This window comes from Heterocephalus glaber, unplaced genomic scaffold, assembly GCF_053883595.1.
Source record: "Heterocephalus glaber isolate CG9 unplaced genomic scaffold, H.glaber_assembly_v1.0 deba00001472, whole genome shotgun sequence".
Classification (NCBI taxonomy): Eukaryota; Metazoa; Chordata; class Mammalia; order Rodentia; family Bathyergidae; genus Heterocephalus; species Heterocephalus glaber.
This window is the reverse complement of record NW_028258315.1, coordinates 22,509,520-22,526,726: the sequence shown is the minus strand read 5'-3', so window position 1 is coordinate 22,526,726 and position 17,207 is coordinate 22,509,520. Positions and strand designations below refer to the sequence as shown.

Sequence of the window (17,207 nt, the reverse complement as noted above, 5' to 3'; positions counted from 1 at the left end):
CTAGCACATGATAGGCACATGATACATTTTAGTTTTTCTCACCACTTTTAAGACACCATTGACTTGGAGAGTAAATAATAGTGATTAAATTTTAGGTAGTTTGAATGATTTGTTTTGGAAGAGATTTTAAAATCTGGAGATGGAGGAAGAATGTAGTGTCTCAATTACTAGACCTCAGATATACTTCGTTTAATGAAATAGATGTACCCCAAAGCCTGTTAGCATTAATGTTTATAAATTAAATGATAATATGTACATTTGGAATTTTCTTTTATTAGTAGTATTCTAGAGGAATCCTTTCCTTTAGAAATGGAATGAAAATAGGCATTTAGTAAATTTTGATTTTAGCATATTATTCTAGGTGTCCTTGAAGTAAAATACAGTCACTTATTCAGGTACAAATACCTTTAAATGAGAATTTTCTCTGTTAAGTATTATTTTTGAAGTATGTAATCTTAAATTTGTCTCAGCAACCATGCTTTTGTGCATAAAGGCTGTGTTTAGTAGCTTGCTCAGGGATCACAGAGTTAGTGAGTATACAACCAAGATTTGAACCCAGGTCTCTTATGTTATCTTGCCCAGTTTTCTGGTACTAGGTCTGATGCTGCTACCTGTTCTCTTACCTGGAACAATCTGGGACTTTTGGAAGTAGGCACTGTACTGTGACCTTTAGAGTTAAGGCAGGTTTGAGACTGAACTCTGTAATTTACTAGCTATGTCGTTTATAGGAAAGATTATAAACTTCCATGAGTCTTGGTCAACTCACCTGTAAAATGGGGACAATGAAACCTTCCTGCCTTCTTCCTGGCTGCCTTCCAGTAAATCCGTGGTTTAAGTTGGCTTTAAATTAAAGACACTGAGCCCATTTTCCAGTCTCAAAATTGGGAGACAAAGTCTGATGAAGAGAGAGAATAGCTGAAATCTACTGGAAAGTCCAGGGTATGGTCACTATAATTACAGATGAGAGAAATCTCTACAGATGGACTGACTGCTCCTCTTGAGTTGGATATCTGTAAGGATTAGAGAAAATAAGAATAAAACACATGGTACATAAAATATAGTCCTTAATTGTTTTCTACAGTTACTACCATCATGATTAATAATAGCATTAAGACAAATGTAGATGTTTTCCTGCCGATCTCAGATATGGAACTCATAGGAAACAAACCCAAGGAGATTCCCCTGGGCAAGAAAATATGCTGCATGTGGTTTTATTTCTTTGTGTCATAGAAAGCCTAATAAGTTTCCAAATTCAGTAGAAATACCTTATATTTTCTAATCACTTTCCTTCTGTCTACTGGATCATCCTGTTTGCCAAGCACAAAGGGTAAGCCTTGTTGACACATGGCCCATCCAACTGAGCTAGATTCAAGTTCTCTGTCTGCTACTTGCAAGCATCATAGCTCTCCCTTCACATTTCCAGCTCAGAATGTCCTCGTAACAGATGCCATCCATGGGAATGTCACAGTTTCTCCTGAGCCCTAACACTGGTCCAGATTTCTTATATGTAGATTAGAGTTTGGAGTTATAATTCTTCTCAATTATTTCATTCTTAGGCACTGATACATTTTTGCTTCTTCTGAAAATAAAGTTATTCTTTGTGATCCTGTATTCTGGGGTTCCAGATAATTAATCCAGGAGCAACAGAAAGTATGCTTGTGTTAGTCAGCTTGAGCTGTGCTATAACAAATTACCATAAAGTGGATACCTTAAACAATAAGCATTTACTTCTTATAGTTTCAGAGGCTGAAAGTCTAAGATCAGAGTGCCAGCATGGCTGGGGGCTGGCATAGATTTTCTTCCATGTTGTAAATGTCTCCTTGTGTTCTCATATGGGAGAGAGAGCGAGAGCAAATTGCTCTCTTGTGTGTATGTGTTTTTTTTTTTTTTTAAATAAAGGCACTAATCTCATTGATGAGGCTCCTTCCTTATGACCTAATCACCTCCCAAAGACGCTACCTTCTAGTGTCATCACATTAGGAGTTAAGATTCTAATTTAAGAATTTTGGGAGGGGAAAAATGTTCAATCTATAGCAATAGTCAGAGACATTTTCTAATTACTCTCTGTGTCAGGCCAGGAGGAGAATCTACACACAGATCCAAGAACTGAGGGCCAAGAGAGTAGCTAACCTCATCAGCTTCCTACATGAGGAAGAACCTGGGGTTGGGGATGAATACACAATAGAATCTCCCTTTGTATCCACATAAGTAATTAATATAGTCTTGTATGGAGAAATTGATCAATGAATTTTCATTGAACAAACTGTCCAACCAAATGAGGACAGGGAAGCTCTTGGCTCTAAATAGTTAGTAGAGTTCATTTGATTTCATAGTGAAACAAGGCATTGCTCTTCAGATTGAAATACTCATCCTACCTCTTTCTCTTTCTGTTTTCTCTGCTTACGTGTTACCACTTACCGGCAGCTTTCACCACCTTTCCCAGCAAAATTAGATCAATCTTTCTTATAGGTTTTTTCCAGGTCTTTGAACCAGAGGTCGACCACAGCTATGGCAACTACACATTCTGCACTTCCTCTCTGACTTGAATTGGGAAACTAGGCCTGGTCTTCAACTCTTAACTCCATACATTATCAGCTGAATATTTGCAAGTCACTTCTCTGAATCTTGAATTCTCTATCAGTGTAATGAGAGGAGTAACACTTAACTCATGAGGTTAATAGAAGGATTTGAGTACCATCACCTGTTTTTGCATGTTTTTAAATCACAGCCAAATCCTCAAAGTCAGGAATCATATTTGATTTCTCTTTATTTCTATAGTGTCTCTTTCACTGCTAGCCTTTTAAAAGGTTCTCAATAATCCTTCATGGGGAAAAATTAAATAGATGGACATGATGGTAATAATTGTAACATTTGCATAATATTTGCCATGTGTATGGGACACTTATAAGTGCTTTGAATCTATTAACTCATTAGCTGTAGAGCAATGGCTGTAATGGACATCCTAGAATGGAATATTACTCCTTCCCTGAATATGGAGTTGAAATTATAGGAATGGAGTGTGTGTGTGTGTGTGTGTGTGTGTGTGTATTTGTAAAGGAGGATAAGAGTTTTTAAAATTTATTTTGAGACAAGTTCTTGCAAAATTGCTAAGTTGCTCAAGTGGAACTTGGATTTACAATCCTCTTGTCTTAGCCTTCCAGAATGCTGGGACTGCAGGCTTGCACCACCAGGCCAAATGAGTTATTATTTCAGGGGTCAGCCCAACCCAAGTTGCTAACTAGGGAACCACTCTTGACCCTCTTCTAGCATCATTTTCCTCACACTACTCCCTGGGCTTGTTTAGTTGAGTTTGCCTTCTCCAAGAGCTCCAGGGAAGTAGACCTTTTGTTATGCAGCTGCCACTCCTGTGTTCTTCCCTTGGGACCCTGGTACATAACTGCTGCACAAATTTATAAACAAATGAAAGCTACAGTAGAAATGGCGGGTAGTGGCACAAATCATAAACGCTCCTTTCCATATTACATTTACTTAACGTCGATCATCCATGCTTCGGTCTAAAAGAAGGAATAACTTGGGAATATTTTCCAGGTTGAATTTCAGTTTCTCTTATGATAAAGAAAATTTGAAAGCATAAACTGGGAATAGGGTTGGGAGAGGATGTGTTCAATTGGTGTTTTTAATGAAATAAGCCCAAGAAATGGAATGCAAGAAAGAGGAGTATCTCAGGTGTGAGACCCAGAAGAGAAGACCAAGTGATAGTTCTGTGGACACTAGATTGCTGTTGGCTGTAGTTATTAAAGAGTGTCATAATACTTTATAAGGGAAATAAGAGACCTGTGAATATTGCTCACAGCACAGGTGTATCTGAAAGGCTTTTTCCCTTGAATTTTTATTTGAGTTGATAATCTATTGAACAGGCTTAGTATGTAATGCCTCTGAGGTGAGTGTCTTAATATTAGGGATATTTTCACAATGCCAACATTTGTATCTTATGCAAACTAAATCTGATTGGATTAGAAGTCTGAATGTGAAACATTCAGTGTAACTTTCAGATATTACAAATTAAGTAGTCATAATCCTTAACAAATTGTAAGATATTGTAGCAGTGTTTTGACCTGGTAAATTTACATTTCTCTTTCTAAAGAACTCATTAAAATCTAAGAAGAGACAGTATGGGTTAGTGGAAAAAGCAGCATGTTATCTAGAATACCGAGTTCTTAGTATACCTCCAATGGCAACTAGCACACATTAGATTGTGTCTCTGTCTTCCAATTTTACAAGCTTATGACAACAAGAATTTAATATTTTAAAACATTTTTTATTTTTAAAATTTAATAATCTAAGTTATTTTTTCATACTTGGGAAAACTACAAAGCTTCCCCAAAATGTTTATTAATAAAAAGATCTCACAGTGGTTGACAACAGAATTCATCTTCTAGGATATAAAAAATTTCTACATTGAGCAGGGTGACTAAGGCCTCCTTTACTCTCCCCTGCAGTCCAGGGAAATGTACAATGTGAAGAGCAATTCATTTCCCTCAAGAGCCCTTGTCTGAAGCCTATAGAACTGTCCCCAACTGTCCCCCTCATTTCTTATTACTCATGTTTCATCAATTCCAATGTGCTTTGATGCTGTTGCTTCATGAACTTTCCAGAAGTTGTCAAAGAAGGGTTTGCATACCATCTATCTCATGGTCATAAAACTGTAAGTTGCATCCATGAAAGAATGTCTGTTTTAGAAATGATGAAACAGGATATTTATTTGTTCTGTCTTTCCTTCCTTCTCCTTGTCATTTTTCTTATATACTATCCTAATTTCTTCATTCCTTCCTGGGGCAGTATGAATCGAGAACTTTTTAATATAATGTGGAGCTAAATTCCTCATCCAGTGCTTTTAAAAGCATTGAAGTTGAGTGCCCCTTCTCTTTTTAAAACACAAACGAAATTCCTTTATGTATATATGTGTGTTATATATTGTCTGTGGATCCTTCTTCAGCTTCTCTGAAGGTCAGAATAATTCTTCAGCAAAATATTCAACTCAGTTGTATAGAATGGAAAGCCATGTGTTTCTTGGATGCTGCAGAGGCAGTGTTTGGTCAAGCTTCCTGGTTGAGTATAGGGATTTGAGGTCTGATCTGGCAGATTCACAGGTACTCAAATCCCCTGGCCAAAGAATTGTCACTGAGGGTGCTGTTTGGATTGGGTTCCTAAGACTACCATAACCAAGTCTCACAAGCTAAACAAGAGAAATGTATTCTCTTATAGTTCTGGAGACTGGAAGTCTGACATCAAGATGTTGGCATAATTGGTTGTTCCTGGAGGTTCAGAGGAAGCAACCACGCCATGCTGCTCACCTACTTCCCTATGGTTGCTGGTGATCTTTGGTGTTCCTTAGCTTGTAGATGTGTCCCTGCCACCACTGATTGCACATTCCTGTCACCATCTCTCCCTTTGGGTGCCTTGACTCTTCTTTTCTCTTATAAATAAACTTTTGTTGACTCTGGAGCCAGCTCTAATCCAGCATGACCTCATCTTAATTAATTTCATTTGTGAAGAACCTACTTACAAACAAGGTCTCATTTTGAGGTTCCTGGTGGGCCTAAATTTGGGCTGGAGGTGATGGCATACAAACAACCACAGTGCAAAAGTAGAGGTACCTAGACAGGGAGGAACTACCAGCCACAGGCAAGCAAGGGGTTGTAGCGGGTCTAGAGAATGAGACCTGCTTTAAACTGTGTTGGTCTAAGTATATGCAAGAATTTTTTTAACATGTTGCATATTAAACTGTGTTTTACATACCTTTAAGTACTTAGATATTGTGGAAAATTAAAAGGAAAAATAGCAAAGGGGTGAGAAAGACAGGCAAGGAAGATTTTAGTCAAGGTGGCATCTTGGGATGATGCTGGGATGACAAGATGAAGCACTAGTTGCAAGTAGCAGGGGCCCACATATTTCGGTGCTGACTCTTTCTGCTCCCTGCTTTACTTACTCTCTTGACCCTGAAATTCCTCTTTATGCATTGCTTGTACATATTTCTTTATCCTGGACTCTGCTTTCCGGAGAACTGTTGTTATAAGGTTATTTGAAGCAATTGCTTTCCGGTTTTGCTTGAAGATAGTGTGTGCTTGGTTAATGTTTGATTATATTTGGGGACTGGGACTGGTTGACGGAAGTGGTTCAAATGAGGCCATCATAATGCATGTAGACCTAAGATGATCCAGCTGGCTTCATTATGTCCCATGACTAGTTGGCAAGCAGCCATTCTGAGGATGTACCCATCTACACAAAGGGCAGAAAGACAGAGCTGTCAGATACATTGCTGGAGGCAGGTGTCCACTTCCGTTCTGCCCCCTCCTCCATGGGACTTCCATCTGCTCTCCACTGAGGAGGCATTCCTAATTTCCCTCATCCCAAATAGCTACAGAGCATGCAGTTCTTTGCGTTTCCATTTCAGAAATGTCTTTAAAAATTGGCCTGCCTACCTTTGTCCAAGTTGACAATCTTGCCTTCTCCTCCTGAGCCATCAAAACAATACCCTACCTGGTTTGACACCTCAACCCTCTTCCCTTTTGCTACACCATTACACTTACGACACTAAGCTTCCTAAAATGGGTATCACTCTTTCATTTCTTTTTCTTAAAAAAAATCACAAAAATCTAAGAACTAAAGCTGAAAGCAGTGTTTAAAAACCAACAAAACCCTATCAATTCCCATTTCCTACAGGATTAAAGTAGACTCCAGGTTATATTTTATCATGTCCCTGTGCTGTGTTTCACATTACATTTCCTGGCTACCCTTGCAATGCCAAGCTCCCTACTCTGCATCATGTACAACAAACTTCTCACTCTGCTTAAACATGCTGAGCTCTTTTTATTTATCCTTTCCTCTGTCCAGAATGCTTTTCCTCTCATTGTCCCCTGTGTATCCTTGTGATGTTACAGTAACTCCATTGTCCCCTGCAAAGTCTTTCAGGTCTTTCCCAGGCTAATTCCCTGCCATCTTAGGTGCATGGTCCACTTGCCCCCTCCCCAAATGACTGGAATACACACATGAATGTATCAAAAATCATCCACACTAGACTGTGAGCTTCTCTGGGACAGTCTCCATGTCAAAGGCACCACTAACCCCACAGCAGTTAGCCTGTGAGGTACTGAGAAAATGTTTTTTTGAAGATTAGAAGGATCAAAAAAACCAATAGTACTAGTGGTGGTGAATCAGTAGCATTGCTTTGCACAGTACATGAAGAAATACCTAGGTTTGGAATCTCAGACTGTGTTTTCATCAGAGGCCATGATTGCTGGTAGATGAGGCAATTTTAAGTCATCCATGTTTCCCTCGGCTAGAATCTGCTAAAGTGTAAGCCAGATCCAAAAGAGGGACGATGCTGCACTGGCCAAGGGGAATAGTGTTCTACATCCTTTCCTCCTTGCTTCTGGATAATGTGTACCTGTAAAGTGACTGAATCAGTGACTTCTTAGCATCAAACATTTCCTGTGTATCACAGAGGTTGCAGTTCACAATTATCTAGTCTGGACTCCACTGAGAAGTGATAATTAGCTGCTAAATGTTAAGTAGATTACAGCAGGATTGCTCCCACCAGTTATTTACCACCTCCTCAGGGGATGGACCTTGAATGTTGCTTTCTACTTGCTCTTCCTGTGCAGCCGCCTCTTCCTGACCTTTCTTCAACAGTCTGTATTTTATCTTTCTGTCTGTTTTTGAGACAGCCACATCTATTTGCTTACCTGATAAGAGTCAGCAACTGTAGTACAGAAGTAGAGATGAGTGACTCTTACAAGAGAGTGGAAACAGCCAAGAAGCTAAGAGTGCCTCTAAATTTTCCCAGCAGAGGAAGAATTTGCTTTAACCAAGATGGCAAACGTATTGCTAATTTTCTATGTGCAAGATGCAACATAAATGCTGAGCAAGGATAATTTCTTTACAGCAAATTGTGTATTCTTACCATCCATGTGTGACAGATATAAAAACTAGACCTATAGACAGATTTAAGATTGCATTTAGGTATTACAAATTGTGCCATTATAAACATAGGTGCACATATATCGCTGTGGTATGATTCTTTTAATTCTTTGGGGAAGATTCCCAGTAGGGGAATAGCTGGGTCAAATGGGACCTGTAGTCCTAGTTCTTTGAGGTATCTCCATACTGATTTCCATAGTGGTTGCACCAATCTACATTCCCACCAACAATGGAGAAGGGTTCCTTTCTCTCCACACCCCCGCCAGCATTTGTTATTGGTTGATTTCTTGATAGCAGCCATTCTTTGTGGGGTGAGGTGGAATCTCAGTGTTGTTTTCATCTGTATCTCTCGAATGACCAGTGAAAGCTTGGAAACAGCCCAAATGCCCATCGACTGGGAACTGGATAAAGAAGATGTGGGTTTTTTTTTTTTATAAAATGGTGTACTACTCAGCCATAAAGAATGAGAAACTAGAGACATTTATAGCTAAATGGATGCATATTGAGGCCATCCTCTTAAGTGAACTAAATAGGACACACGTGTGTAAATACCGAATAGTTTTTCTAGTGTGAGAAATTGAAAGTGTAAATAAGGATGAAAATGATTAAAATGAATAATTGATAATTTGAAATAAGAAAAGGTCCAAGGGTTTGGGGATGGTGGAAGGGAAAGGGGAAAGGGAAGAAGGGAAAGAAAAAAATTATGAGAAAAAAAATGGAATCAAGCTCTGTGTAGATAGGGAAGGGTGGAGCGGGTGAAGGGTGCACAGGTAATGGGAGAAAAAATAAAAACTAAGATGCATCATGTTCTGGTACAAACACCCAATGATAAATGTAAATGTATTTTATACCTAAAATGTACCAATAAATATATGTATTTAAAAAATAAAATTAAAAAAAAAGAAAAAAAGATTGCATTTAGGCCAGATGGACTCAGAGTTTGTGTTTTTAAGTGCTGTGCTCCAGCCTCCAGCTCTGGCCATTCTGAGTTTACCCTCACATTCATGTGGCACTGAGCATGGGAAGATAGTCATCATCTCCCAGTTCCCATTCAGAGTTCCAGGAGGGAGGAGCATCTGTCCTTACCCCAAAGAGGACAAACTTGCAATGTCTAATGGTCTGGGGAAGAGTGTTTCCATGAAGCAACCTGGGGAAATCTCCCAGCTAAAAATCATGATTGAGAAATTCTAAGGGAGTTGATCTGACATTGCCTTTTCTGTTCTCTTTGAAAATGCAAAAACACAAGTTGTAGCAAAGACCCTCAGGTAAATGAGATTGAGTTCCACAGAATGTGCACCAATTTAGAAGAGACTGAAAACTACAGACAGGAGATTGGAGGACATCAATTTAAACATTGTATTTATTCATCAGGGTATCAGATTGCTTCAAATGTCACCATAAGAAGATGTTATTTCTGTCTCACTACACAACAAAATTTCAAGATATTACTTATAGAGTGATTAGACATTTTTTCTAATAGCATTTTCCTTTTTCATTCTACTTATAACAACAAATGTAACTATTTGTCTGAACTGTCACTTAGTAAATAACAGATTTCCATTCACTTTGGCTTTCACTTGTGGATATTTGGAGGAGAAAAGCTCTACATGACTCAAAGCATTTTTATTCTTCTGCAGTGGTACATTTGGCAGTTCTTATAGTAAGTTTTGGTTTCCAAGTTTCATTTTATCCCAGCATTTGTCTATCAACATTTATTGCATCAATAGAACACACATTATTACTGTGCCTCCCTTTTGAACCAAACCCACAGTGTGTGTACATCATAGTTAAGTTGTCTATTTGGCTGTTGATTTTCTCCCAAATATTGCCCAGCAATTGTACTTTTGAAAGGAAATTCAGCCCCCACTGACTTACTTGCTATTCAAGACACTTTCTCCTGTGCAATTTGTAATTCAGAGGTTTTCTCTAGGTGGTTGTTTTACATTCCTTCTTCAACATGTATTTTCTTAGTGTTAACTATATATCTGGCTCAGTCTTGGTACAAACTCACTTAGCATTTTAATCTGAACCTCACTTAATCCTTGTCACTTGGCTGATGGAGATGGTACATTTACCATGTCAGTTTAATCATTCTGGAAGCATTTGGTCATGAATAAAAGAACACTGCAGCTGTCTCCCCTTGTAGGTAGCATGAGACCTTTCTTACAGAGCTGTTCCAGGGACCACTGTAAATTCACATTGACCTTGATTCCACGCCAGGGAGAGAGACACATGTAAAATAGTTGGATTTCTATTTTAAGCCATTGCCTCTCCCAAGCTTACCATACGTTTTATTAAAATATTGTTTATCTTCTAAGATTCACTAGTCAACCACAGGGAAAATGATGGTGACTTTTAGGGGATCTTTTAGTGGCATTTTATCTTTCCCTCTTTTCCTCAGCCTTAAAAAATGAGCAATTTGAGCTTGCTTAGTATTAGCAATAAATCACAGGGATGCAAGGACATGAAAATTGGACCACATTTATTTTGTTGATACAAATTTATTTGCTATTGAGACTGTTACCAATGAGCCCTGCTAATACTATGTTTCCTCTGTTTCAGGGGTCAGTGATTGGGCTAAGTAAGCTACACAATAGTCAGCCAGCCTCTTCGAAGCCTCTTGAAGCTTTGAGTAGAAATCTTCTTTTCCATTCTCAGAAGCAGCACATTGCCTCAGTGCCCTGCCATGCAGTTTCCCTCTTATCCCAGCTCCCTTCCTGAGTTGAAGTGTTGCAAAGGATGCTCTCAGAATTGGAGTTTATGACCTTCTGTAGCTGTCAGGATGAGCTTCAAGTTATGGCAAAAAACAACCCACAATTCAAGTGGCTTAAAAATCATCCAGGTTTATTTCTTGCTCAATGGTCCTATTTATTGCAGCTTGTTTGGGGCCTCACAGAGGGAGGCACCACCTAGGCAGGCCAGGTGGGAGAAAGGGAGTCTGGTAAATGTAACACTGGCCTTGGAACCTTTTGCCCAGAGGTGACAATGTCACTTCCTGTTCATTTGAAAGACAAAAGCAGGTTTTAGTTCAATCCCATCCTTGTCTGAAAGGAGAACCCAAAATACTTGGTCAATAGTACTAATCAATGCCACAGCCCAGGAGAGCACAACTCCCATGGAGATTTCAGGGAACAGCCTGCTCGAAACAGGAAACAGTGGTTCCTCATTCACAGTCTAGGTCCAGCTCAACCCGTCCATGGTGGGTGGCTACACAATTTGTGAGGTCCAGGGCAAAATGAACACATGTGGTCCCTTGGTCAAAAGTAATGAAGTGTTCCAGGAGAACAGCATTCGTGGATTAAAGTGAGCACAGGGTCCTTCTAAGTGTGGAGCTGTGTGCAGTTGTACAGATCACACACCTATGGAACTGGCTCTGCATACATCTCAGGGAGGGAGGAAAGACAGGCCCTTTAGTGGAAGCATCTGAGAATGTGGAATTAAATGTGTGTGCTTACCCAGAGAGGTCGTGTGGAGCATAGTAGATTTCCTGCCTATCTCACAGGAGGGACTATCAGGATAAATAAGCCAATGTGAGGTGAAGGATTTTTTATTTGCAAATCCTTGCAGGGAGGTGACCTCTAAATTCAAAGCATAATCACTCTCCCAACACTAATTATATTCTTGTAACTGAATGATCTCACTCTTGTGATTTCCTTAGGGATGAAGGATGGGACACCCATCTCTGCCCTCACTTTCTCAGGGAAGAATTATGGTAGACTGTCCATGGTGCTAGGCATGAGTTTTATTAGCTGGCATCTATTCTGGCAAGGCAAAGCTGGAAGCCAAGGAATATGCAGCAGTAGACCAGGGGTGTGTGAAGATGAATCCTAGCCGCTGTGTCTCCCTCTTAAAACCAATAGCACTGGAGAGTCTGCCTAACTTGTATAGAATCTTTAGAATTCATGCATATTTTGATTGTTTTAATCTGAAAGCAGGCACATTGGAGATTTGATATTTTGGATTCAACTCTTTATGGAGTCATGGGTTATGTACAGGGGCTTGAAGAATAACAGCTTTCATGATCTTACTGCCCTATCTTATAGTCAGGGCCTTTATAATCTTGGAGTTTCATGAAGAAAGACACAGGTCAACCTGGCTAGAGAGATTTGGATACTTTTTATTGTTTTCAAGCAGAAAAAAATAGCCACAGAGAGAATGGGCAGAATAACCTCTGGTTATTTTAATGGAGTTGGCAGACTGGAGAAACATCCCTAGACAGAGGCATTTGCATTACTGATGTCTTTGGATTTCACAAGTGAGTCATCTGCATCCTTCACTGAATGAGTCAGCTTTGTCCCTGACAAGCACTAAGCATTTATATTTTGGTTCAGTGTAGAGCCTGTGTGACACCTGTCTGAGTAGATGGCAGACTTGCCATATATACAACTGACAGTGATGATTCATTGGATTTCAAGTGGATGGATTATCCACTAAAGCTCTTTTTACTGACCTTGAAAGTCACAGAGAAGCCACGAGGCAATTCACTTGGTGGAAAGTGGTTCACCGTGAAGTAGCACTGACTAAAGAGATCTGGGGCATTCATGAGGACAAAGAAACGCTCCTTGTTGGCTTCTTCACTGATGCAAATTAAATCAAGAGAAAAAATGCTATGCCACCCCAAGCTCTGTTCTTAAGCATAAATGTCTTGTAGCCAACAGTAAGACAGGAAGTTGGAAAAATAGTGTGGGCACTGATAGGAGCAGAAGGGGTGAGCCCAAATGCAATACTTGACTTTGTGAATTGTAATCCTGTGGATTAATCAAAATGTGGGTAAATGAAAGTCTTTTGACAGAGTGTTCAAATCCCACATGGGCCAGTTTACCATCTTTCTACTTTATCATCACAGAGACTTGGTTTTTGACCATGGGGAAGCGAAAGCTATCATAGGAATTAGGGAGAAATTCAAATCTGCTATCTCTGCAATATATAGGCAACATTGCTGTTCTTAATTTTTCACTCTAGGACAGAAGACTGTTAGGTGGGAAGGTTAAAGTAGAACAAGTCTGAGTTGGGCTAGGGAGTAAATTTTGGGGGGGCCTTTAGTTTTTGTGTTTGTATTCTCTATTAATGTGTTTGAGTAAATGATGCTAATCTGCTTTGGCTATTTTGCTGGTAGTTTAAAAGTGTTAGTTTATTATTAAGTTATCTAGTACAAGTGATAAATAATAGAACAGATATTATTTTACTCTACCCAAATTGAAACATTAGTAGAGGAGGCTTTATTGAGTAGGACTTGAAAGCATGACCTGTGCAGTTAAACTGGCTGAAATGCAGTTGGAATTCACTTTTTGCTGTCTGACCTTGGAGGGGTTAGTTAACCCCCCAAGTTTCTGTTTCTTAATCTGTAAAATGAAGATTGTACTCTAGGAGTTCATTAAAGGGTTAACATGGGCAACACATGAAACCCCCAGCCTGATGTGTGTTATAACCCAGGTTACACCGCCCTACACTTTCCCTTGCATATTCCTGGAGTGTGATACCCACCATGATGATAGCTACCACTCTCATGTCTAGCAATCAAGGAGTCCATACAGCACACATTTCCTTTCTTTGAATTGAAGTTTCTGGTAAAACATAGACTCTAGCTCTTTTCATTTCATTTACAACTTCCTTATACAAGGGCTTAAATAAAATAAAATTATTCGGTAAAAAAAAAGACATATTGCCATTAGTGCCCCCCATACTCCTCCCTATCTTGAACTCACCTATCCCATCATTCTTGCCTCTTTCTGAAGCAGTTTGGAAGTCTTTTGTGAGTGTCTTTAGGAGGTGTGATAAAAATATAGTGACTGCTGCTGGGCCATCCAACAGAAAGACAGTCTTGTAAAAACATTATGGTGTATTCTCATCCACCTTATTCACCAGATCTGGCTCATTCCCAAAGTCAAAATGACCATGAAATGTAGAGATTTTGATTCAGTTCAAGACATTGGGGCAGCCACTACAGCACAACTGACACTCTAGAAAGGGGACTTCCAGAACTGCTTCAGAAAGTGTCAAAAACAATGGGAAAAGTGAGTTTGAAGGGAGGGAGATAATCTAGAGGTGGCGTTAATGGCAATTGTCTTCTACTATGATAATTTTAAAAACTTGAACATTCACTATAGGTTTTTAAGAACATTGTTTAGTCTCAAACTCCCCCATCTTGTGATATCTCAGCCCTTGTTCTTCTCTGCAGGGAATCATCCACCAGGAATGATGCCCCACCTTCCTAGGAAAGTAGAATGACCTGTATAATTTTTTAAAAATTTGCAATAGTCATAAGAACTAATGTTTATTGACCTCTAATCATGTTCTAGGCACTGAGGGAAGCCTTATGCAACCCTTTCTTTGGTTGGAATCATGCTTATAACCTCATGTATAGAACTAGTAAAAACAAAGCCACTTAGGGTGACACCCATAGATGCGTGTGGCAGTGTGGAATGGGCGGTCCTTGCCCAGACTCTCTGTCCTGACTCATGAGCCCCCCCCCCCATGGGCTTGTCAGACCTGCCAGAAAACTGTCCCATGCCCTGGGAATCAATCAGGATACAGACTCAGACTGACAGTAATAGTTTAGCCTTTTTTCACTTACTTCAGTGGTGTAAGCACTGGACAAAATACAAAGTTGTGGCCAGCTCCCCTTTCAACCAATGACCCTGAGCAAGGGGCAGATGGATTAGCACAGATGTGGCTGAGGGAGCCTCCTACTATTTTATGGACCTGGGGCTGGGCAAGGAAAGAGGTTTCCATAGCATCTGAGCCAAGGCCCTTCCTTCCCTCCTGCTTCCCTTGCAGACAGATGCTGAGGCTGGGAATGCCTCTGAGTGCAGGAGCAGGCTGAGGGGTGTGAGAGACAGGCTTCTTGGCTCAGCTCTGTGGCCCTCTGGTTGTGCTCCAAGCCTCCCATGGGCCCTGCAGCTATCACAAGGCCCGCTGAGCAGAGTAGAGCTTTTGAAACTACATGTGGTTGGGCACACATGGGATTGGAGCCTAGAGTCTCTCTACCTCCTGAGGACCCTTCGAACATATTTTGAGAACTACTAGAATACTTCCTAGCATGTAGGATTGCTTTGTGAAGGAAAGATGTGGTCATTTAGCTTTGAGGGATAATAGATTTGAACCTATTCTTTGATATTACGTACTTCATATTTACACTAATCAGCTTAGTAAACTCACATTAGCCTACACTATTTATCATGCTGATAAGAGGCTAGATGGCTTTTTCAGTTCCCATATTTTTGCCATTTACTGATTATATCTAAACTTCTGTGGCTCTTCCATGCAGTGGCCTGAATATGAACTCTTGGTGCTAGTATAACATGTTGTGGCTTGAAAACAGGAAAGATTTTGTTAAATAAAGTGTTATAGCCAATTTTGTGGTTGCTCAGAGATTAGGGGCAGAGGAGCAAATGTTGCTAAATATATATGCTTTGCCTCTCAAATTAGATTTGAAATAATGACTTATAATTATTCAGCATTTACATGGTATTTTTGTATGAATTAAATGAATCCCAATTATTTTTATTAAAGATGATAATGTACCTTTTGGAATTTCAGTGTATTTGTGTTGGTTAATGAGTAAATTGCTCTTTCTTTATTAAAAGAAAGCAAAATAAAACAAAGCTAGAAACAACTTTAGTGTATAACATTCCATTTAAAAATTTTTAGATGTAAGCTGAGATTTAACTTGAAGATCCTGGCTTTAGAATTCACTTGCATGTTCCTGCCAGTGGACTCAAATGACCTATTGGCATATTGGTTTAAACTAGCTTTTGTGAATTTTTCCAGGCCAGTTGAAGTCAATATGTACAAATAGCTCAGAAACAAGATTTCTAGGTTTAGTAGAAGCAAGTTTAAATACCTACAGATGAAAATTTTTGGTAGGGATATTGGAAATGGTAAGTGTATAGTAGTGGTACCTTATAAGACTCTCTTTCTAAAAAGTGGAACCCACATTAGGATTGTGGAATACTCAGAAGCCACTGACAGAGGTTTGATTTCTTCTAGGCAATTACATCATCGGTTGGAGCTGTAGAGATACTGCAGTATGCTCAGAAAATGGTAATTGCTGAAGCTTTTCCATTTTAGGAGGAGACAGTAATTACTCTGTTACTTCAGAAGCAGATCAAATAAGAGAAAAAGCAGTGGTTTGATACTGAGATTCTCCAATAACTGGTTTTTTGGTATCTAAGTTGCTTTTTCTCTTTGATAAGCATAACCAAAGAGGAGGGTTGAGAATTCTCCCCTGGATCCTGTCTTGTTTATCTACTTGATTAGAGAAACATGAAATAGAAGAGAGAAAGCACACTCAAGCCTGGCTGAGGATACCACCCTCTGGAGGATAGGATTTGCATTTAATTAAGGTTTTGAAATAAATAGAACTAAGCTCAATTCCTGCCAACTTTATCATATTCATAGGGAGAGGATCAGCAAGCTTTATGAATTGAACTTCAAAAATACTCAGAAAAGGTGGAAAGGCTGAAAAGCTCACTATTTTAGAAAAGCAGGTATAAATTTGTGTTGGTGGGACTTCAGAGGAGAATACAAAATAGGCTGTCATTATCTAGTTCTGCATTTTGTTGGTCAAGTCCAGGTTCTAGGCTGATTTTGATACTGGGCTCTGCAACTAGGGAAGTTATGGTGAAGGTGGAGTGTTTGGAGAAGGACAAGAGGCCTTTCTGTATGCATATATGTTTTTGGTCTGGAAAGAGAGGAAGCTAAGCTACGAATGAACAAATCTTCAAATGTTATGGGATATAAACTTGACCTACTCCTCTCCTACTAATGGCAGCAGAATTACAGAATGCTATGTGCGTGGACCCTAGGACATCTTCTCCAGCCTACTGCTTTTGTTGTTGGAATATCCCAGACAATATTCCCCAACAAGTGATTGCCTCAGTCTGTGAAACTCATAAGGAGATACACCATTGCCCCAGTGATGCATTTCAACCCAAACAGGAAGCTTTTAATGAATGAAAGGCACATCTGCTTGTTTGAAGCTTTTCTTTAAACCGAGGTCTTGATCTTTAGAACCAGAGACTAAGATCATCTCTTCTGCCTTCTTGAAGACAGACTTAGTGTAGCCCAGAGCAGCAGTCACATTCATTCACCACAAGGCTTTTTCAGGATAAACACTGAGATCCCTTCTTAGTTTCTTCAAATCTTTATCATATGAACAATTCTTCTCCCTTTCGATTTTTTTTAAAAAACAATTCTCAATATGATGATGTCTGCTGATAGCTGTAGCATGGGGTGGGGTGGGTATAATACAGTTGTCTGAGCAC

General features: G+C 39.5%; 1 long non-coding RNA gene across 3 annotated transcripts in view; it reads left to right on the top strand.

Annotated features, from left to right (window-relative positions):
- The window catches only part of LOC147826231 (uncharacterized), a 113,847-nt gene that overhangs the window by 30,488 nt on the left and 66,152 nt on the right, over positions 1 to 17,207 (top strand). The window lies entirely within an intron of this gene.